The sequence below is a fragment of the Ciona intestinalis genome, unplaced genomic scaffold (assembly GCF_000224145.3).
Source record: "Ciona intestinalis unplaced genomic scaffold, KH HT000209.1, whole genome shotgun sequence".
Lineage (NCBI taxonomy): Eukaryota > Metazoa > Chordata > Ascidiacea > Phlebobranchia > Cionidae > Ciona > Ciona intestinalis.
In genome coordinates this window covers 1-7496 of record NW_004190530.1, presented here as the reverse complement: position 1 = coordinate 7496, position 7496 = coordinate 1, and the positions used below count along the sequence as shown (strand labels likewise).

Genomic DNA, 7496 nt, shown 5'->3' with positions numbered 1-7496 from the left:
TTATTAAAACTAACAGTAAACATATGTACAGTTTTCCATAAAAAAATGCATCAAAGTAAAGCAGTGATACGCAAATAATTAATCGAACAAGCCAGGAAGTTTCGTATTTTCTTTTTTTAACCGTGAACATACATTTGAACTCAGATTTAAGTTTCCGGCCAAAGACGTTTTAAAGAATTTAAAATTTTGCATGGCTTCGCGTATGACAGTGTCAGCCTTGCCTGTATACGCGGATGGAATGTTCCAGTCGAGAAATGTTTCCGACGCAAGAACAGAATGTTCAAGACCGCCATCACGAAGGTGTTTGTTTAAAGTCGAACCCATTGACTTCAACCACGGACTCTAAACTGCTTTTTAAAGCGCAATGCTCCAACAAAAAAAACGACATCTCCGATTCCACGGAAGATATTTTCATCGGTCATAATCCATTTGAAACATTCCTTATTAGAGGTAAAAATGGACGGTCATTATTGAACACACGATGTAGCAAACACTTGTACTGCTGTATTAAAACTTCCACCGTTCCAATAGCTAGGAATCTAAACGCACCAACCACCAAAGACCGGAACCCTTCAATTTCAACGGCTAGGCAGGACAGATCAGTTGTGCGGGAACGAATTTTGTGGACTACTTCCGGAATTTTTTGAGTCACTCAAAGTGTAAAATGTTGCCTGAATGTAGTTAAAATATTCTATCATATTTTTACTGCAACTTTATATCCCTTGTCTTCGTGCAATGGCACATCTTTATACTCTTTTTGACTTATTGCCGGAAAAGCTTCAGTAAACAAAGGAAAAAATGAGGAAATAAGGGAAAGATTTTCATCCAGGGAAAAGGCATTTAAGGCGGCAATAGAGGACGTTATGCAGCTCTCGAATCCAATTACCAACTCGTACTTGTCCCATGGCAACGTTAAGAAATCTTGCAAATGACTGCTCAAAATGCCAAGCTTCTTTGCGATATCCGCATAGGCCATAGAGCAATACCCTGGACAAAAAAGTTACGCTTGTAATGGCGTTCACTTTACCTTGGACCTCAATAGCTCTTGCTGTCTTTTCGCGCCGGACATTGGTCAATTCTTTTGACTTTTCCTGATAGTAAGAAACTACTATGGTCCAGTTTTTTAAAAATGAAATCCACACATTACTTTCGTATTGTGCCCAGCGAGTAGTGCAAAAATTCTGCGAAGCGTACCAGCGCACTCCCATCGTAGTGGCCAACTCTAAACCCTCCTCATAACTTTCCCCCCATTTGAAATGCAAAGCATGTTGTTGGATTATCCCGACAATTCCGGTTTTGTGTTTATTTTGGAGCCAGTGTGGCGCATGTTTTTCGTGCCTATCAAGTAAGTTCTAAACCGTGTCCCAAATCCCAATTGACCATGCACCATTCGTCCGAAACACCGATTGCATTTTCTCAGTGGCGTCCCATTTTAAGCAAGGTTTCGCCATCCACAGCTGCGGCTGTAACTTGCTGTCCTGCATTAACCATAAAGTTTTTTGAGACTTGGACGATTTTATTAACCAAGTCTTCACCAGTAAGTTCGGTCCCCATGGTTGGTGCGTCTAAGAAAATGTCACAGGATAAATGTTCCAATACATTAATTGAAATAGCAGTGTGTATTCCTTTTCTGTTCGTTGGTCTGTTTGTAACTGCTAGGTAACGGCAAATACCTTCTCTGTGGTTGCACACTTTTATTAAATCCAGTGATGGGTAAGTCAGTCCACCATTGTCTTTAATTTTTATCAAAATGTATCGCTGATCATAACTTGGTGGCTGGGTTGTATAGAGACCATTTATGCAATAGTTACATAACAACTAGCTTTGTAGCAACAAAGCCAGCAATGTATGTTACCACAGAATTAACCCTAGGTGTCAACAATGTTGAAGAGGAAGAAAATACTGGAAAATAGCTGTGGTCGTTTATCGTTGGATCTACCAATGGGGCATCAAGGTTGTATTTTCTTGTAGTTTCCATTTCACTTGTTGTTTTTTCTACTGTTGTTGTAATTGCAAGAATATCTGCATTATTTGATGGATCTTGCATACAGTTACCTCTTGTTTTTGTTTGCTATCAACACTTTCGCTTAATACAAAACTTGCTTTTTATTCATATTATAATTATGTGGTCTAGAGAACTGACACTAGTGTTTACTACACTTCTTTACTTGAATTTAAAAAATAATTTGTAAAAATTGTACTAATAATGTTGTGGGGGTGTAATACTATGTGAATATCGCTGTTTTCCCACAACATATTCTATCCGACTCCACAAATCATGATTGTAAGACGTTGTATTGCATTGTAAGATAGCTCAGTTTATTGTACGAAGCTTGAGACAAAAGTGAAAACAGCACAGGAACTTCTTCGTCCGTACTGCCTCCCAATACAAAAAAGTGCAAGGTTTATATAACGGAAAACATGTGTCACAAAATAATAAACACCTTATGGCATGGGTTAATTGCTTCAACTGGCATACACAAGACTGGTAATTGTTTATGATCACGATTGGAATGAAGGGAAAGTACATTCCATTACAGCCATACATTTCTTTTCGCTATACAGCCTTGTTGAATATTCAATCTTTATTCATTACAGTTAAATTCGGGTATCTTTATATCATTAAATCTGAACCAGAGCACAGTCAACCGTTACAACAACAACTATAAGCAGACCTGTGGAAACTTAGTGCACAATCCTTGGTTTTTCTATTGGTGCAGCCCCATGCAACGCATGATAACACCATCCTGCAATTCCTGTAATATAAGTACTAATTAAATAAAATTCGGTGTGCCGTTCGTTTTATAATCGCTTCCGTTTTAAAAATTGTTTTTTCCTTCAGAACCAGCATTACAATAGCAACAAAGGTTGGAGTTAACTACAAATGTATATTTTTGTCTGCTTGATTGGATTTAAGTATCACATATTTAAAAAGAAAATGGTTACTTACCTTCAAATATAAAATTTGTTGATTCACAATTTCTGCGATTGCCTCATAGAAAATTGTTTTTTCCTTCAGAACCAGCATTACAATAGCAACAAAGGTTGGAGTTAACTACAAATGTATATTTTTGTCTGCTTGATTGGATTTAAGTATCACATATTTAAAAAGAAAATGGTTACTTACCTTCAAATATAAAATTTGTTGATTCACAATTTCTGCGATTGCCTCATAGATATATATAAGGGTTGGCTTAGTAACTGTTACACTATTAGTGTTGACCAAAAATACACACCGTTAAATGCTGTGCATGCGTGTATTTCTCTATATAATTGTGATGTAACAAAAAAAAAGTTTCAAACATTTTTTAACATTTTACTAACGTATGCTACCACTTATTAAATCAAAGTTTCATCTGGCAACATAACTTGCATGGCAAATTAGGCTTCAATTTGCAACACAGTTCCGCGGCCCTTTGAATGGCGGTGCCTCCTCTAGTGTTATATATTAGTATCTCTATGATGGTGGCGGGGTGTCCCAAAACAACTACAAGCCCGAGTATCATCTACAGCTATAAAGAAAATATCTGAAGCAATTAAAAAATTCAAACCTTATATCCCTGTAGAATTTAATAGAAAATTAAGGCCCATGTGTGATTTGCTTTATTGGAAAGCAATGGAGTTTAGGATGTTTTTGTTGTAAATTGGTTTGGTAATTTAAAAAAAAACAAGGATATCCTGTCATGTTGTCTGGGAGTAAGGAGAAGATTGTTACTATGGTGGCGGGGTGTCCCAAAACAACTACAAGCCCGAGTATCATCTACAGCTATAAAGAAAATATCTGAAGCAATTAAATAATTCAAACCTTATATCCCTGTAGAATTTAATAGAAAATTAAGGCCCATGTGTGATTTGCTTTATTGGAAAGCAATAGAGTTTAGGATGTTTTTGTTGTAAATTGGTTTGGTAATTTTTAAAAAAAACAAGGATATCCTGTCATCTGAGCGCTATCTTAATTTTTTCCATTGCTATGAGATACTTGTTAACAAGTGAGGATGTGAATGTTTGTAGTGGTCTTTTAAAAGATTTTGTTTTAAAGTGTTGCCAGTTGTATGGGACATCTTTTGTTAGTTTATTCATTTAACTGAAGGTTATGAAAAGTATGGGTCTCTGGAAAATGTTAATTGCTTTGTTTTTGAAAGCTATTTGGGAGTTTTAAAAAATAGTATAAAATCCGGCTTTAAACCCTTGCAGCAAGTTGCACGGTTTGTGTTTTTTTATGAAAACCAAAATGTGATAGATCGTTTCAATAGGTGCCAGTCCAGATCAATTACCAAACCTAAACCTGTATAGCTGTTATACAAACTTGCAATATAACAAATTGTCCTTTTAATGACAATGCTGTTGCTTATTTAAAAATGTTTGTGTTTCCCGAAAAAAAAATTACTATTAAACGTAACACACAAGCTGATTCTACAATTCTGTACAGAAATGAGGTGTTTAATGTCTGTGATATTTTCAAAGTTGATTTTTCAGTGTATTTTGTGGTTGAACAGTATACCAGTAATCGTTCATTTTTTGTCAGGCCTGTAAATTCCAAACTGGTTGGAGTTTTTAAAGTTTCTGGTTTGCAGAAATCTTACTTTTTGCTTAAAGTATGCAGTGAAATGAAAAAGTGTTTTCTTTTACCCTTTAAGAAAAGTTTCTGGTTTGCAGAAATCTTACTTTTTGCTTAAAGTATGCAGTGAAATGAAAAAGTGTTTTCTTTTACCCTTTAAGAAAAAGTTTGTGTTGCATTTGTTTTACTACATTGCTAACTTGTATTAAATCTGCAGAAACAAAAATGAAGCAATATTTGTATGCGTTAAATTTAGTGATGGGTCTAATGATATAGTACCCAAACAGTGGCTGGTAGGGACAAGTTCATGTCAATGGCCGAAAGATGTTACTAACATGCAGTCGCTTGTTCAGAAACAAGCCATGCCTGCAGCAGATTGGACAACCTGCTCTTGTTCTATAATATGCCAAGCACTATAATATGCCAAGCAAGTAAGTACAAACTATATTCATAGCTGTATTGATTTTGTGACCATCATTAAATGTCAATTATAGATACATATGAGCGATGCGAAAAAAAAAGCTATTCAAAAAAACAAGCAGTAGATTATTCTTCGTCTACGGAAGAGTGCTGTTCTGGTGAGGAAGCAGACATCCAAGTTTCACAAAAAGCAAAAGCACCCAGATTGGATGAGCTTATACGGACAGACACAGCACAGAGGTACATAACTGCTCATAATTTACTTTTCATTGATGTTATCCACTTCTGCGGTAACAAGTTATTGATTTATTACACAGGGCAAGTTTTAAGCGACCCCTTTCACCACGGAGGCGTACAGATCAGACAACTTCCCTACACAAATTGTTTTAAGAAAAGGAGACATGCCTCAAAGAACTATGGATGCCAGAACCTGCAGATAATGAAAGAGACCTTATGGATATTATCACACAAATAAAAGTAAGATATATTATATTCCAAAAAATTGTTGTTGGCTCGTTGCTGTGTATACACACTAAAAATGGCTCACTTTCGGAGATGTTGTTCAGCTTAAAGGTACATACCAACGAAAAACCAAAATTTGTGTATTGATAGATATGCTCAAATGTGATCTAAATTCTAAAGGTACCATCATAATTTCAAAATACGAAACAGCTTTTGAAAAAAATGAGTTTCAAAACCGCAAATTCAACCGCTGAAGTAAAAAATATTGGCCGTGGCGCAATGCATGGGATTTCCCATAAGATAATAATAAATATAATAACTTTTATTTGTCTCTTCGATTACAGTAGCGAAGAATTAGAAATGTTTCAAACGAAAAGACAGGATATAGCGACAAAACAACAGTTGTTAAAACACGCTTACAGTTAAAAACATGTTTACACTTAGGTGTAGCCATTTATTTAATTAAGTTAAACTTCTAATAGAAACAAAAGTGTGCGGAAACAAAAGTGTGCGTAAAGACACGACCCGTACAATGGGGGGAGTCGGCTTTAAAGAGAATTTACCCAAAGATTGGGCCCTGATGGAAAAACAAAACCCCCAAAAAGAAATTCCACCAATAGTTCACAGTGAACAGCTTCAGGAGCACACTTGTAAATTGTAGAGGAAGTGCATTACTTACACATGAAATTAAATATAACAATAAATACAAAATAATAAATGCAAAAAAATAAACTGAGAAATGGTAGGTCTTGTACTTTAGAGAATATTTATAGTTAGGGAAGTTTAGTTAAAATGTCTGAGGGACTTAATTTAGCACTAACAACACATGCGCGCATAACCAAACAAACAAAGCTTGAAATTTTACACTGGTGGCCAATCATAAACATAATAATACACGCAGGCTAAATGGAAAAATTCAAACATTTATACTACTGTTATCTAATGCGATAGAATTCGTCATATAACTCATCAAAACTGTCTACTCAATTCGTACTAGTGCCGTAAAATCATCCGCCTCCAGTTTCGAGAGGCACCGACGGTGTCCAGGCCTGTTATAAGAGGGCGCCATGCTCTGCACCCATTGGGAAGGATATGACTTTTACCAATGTAACATGTATGGAATCTCCAGCATTACGTCATCAATTGCAGCTTTTTCGTTCACGCTATCACGCTTGACTGCACAAACAGAAACTGCGCGGAAATCAACTACAACATACACATTTTAGTAGTCGGTGGATTTACAGTGGATATAATATATTCATTTAAAGTTAATTAGAGCTCCCGAACATGGTTGGAATGCATAATGTAAGCAATTATTATTGGTACAAAAGACAAACGTTTTTATATTGTGCATATTTTTTTGTAATTGGTAGATTGCAGGGGCGTATCCAGGAATTTAAAAAGGGTCCGCAAGTTTTTGCTTAGAAAATAATGGACGCGTATTAAAAACGTAGTTAGTACTCCATAAAAACATACAATGTAACATAAATAATACGCACATAATAGGAAACGGGTAAGATTGGTTTAAACTACAATACGACTGTTGTTTCTGATTGTAGCGCAATGCGTGATCACAATCAGGGCTCAGTATTACGTAACAAAAACATCATTGTGTCACATAAAAAACGATTTTTATTCGGAATAAGTGTTACGAGAACTCCCATGGAACTTAATTGTATTTATTTTATAAAAATGAAAGAGTATTTATTTAATAAGCGAAATATCGATCAAGATAAGAAAATGCCAGCAGAGAAAAACATTCGTAAACAGGCAGTCATGCTCATTTTTTCTCCGTCTAAAAACGCCAGCAGTACATAAAATAAAACTGCGAAATCGTGTGAGGTTTTGGAAAGTGAGTACGCGGCGCCTAGGTGTAGCTCTCCGTCTGAGAATGCCAATAATTTTTATCCGGAATAAAAGTTACAAACTCCCATGGAACTTAATTGTATTTATTTCATAAGAACGAAAGTATTTATATTTAATAAGCGAATATCGATCNGTTAAGATAATGCCAGCATCGATCAGTTAGGACATCATTGTGTCACATAAAAAGAAC

The 7496-nt window shown here is 35.6% G+C and overlaps 2 long non-coding RNA genes across 2 annotated transcripts; one reads left to right on the top strand and one right to left on the bottom strand.

The window, feature by feature from the left end:
* The first annotated feature begins 6 nt into the window (after nucleotides 1–6).
* Nucleotides 7–2116, top strand: LOC108950527. Its single transcript, XR_001975250.2, has 2 exons — nucleotides 7–1713; nucleotides 1873–2116. It is a non-coding gene; the product is annotated as an uncharacterized LOC108950527 (long non-coding RNA).
* A 162-nt stretch (nucleotides 2117–2278) lies between these two features.
* Nucleotides 2279–3347, bottom strand: LOC104265403. Its single transcript, XR_717135.3, has 2 exons — nucleotides 3128–3347; nucleotides 2279–2756 (listed from the first exon to the last, which is right to left on the bottom strand). It is a non-coding gene; the product is annotated as an uncharacterized LOC104265403 (long non-coding RNA).
* Between the last annotated feature and the right edge of the window lie 4149 nt (nucleotides 3348–7496).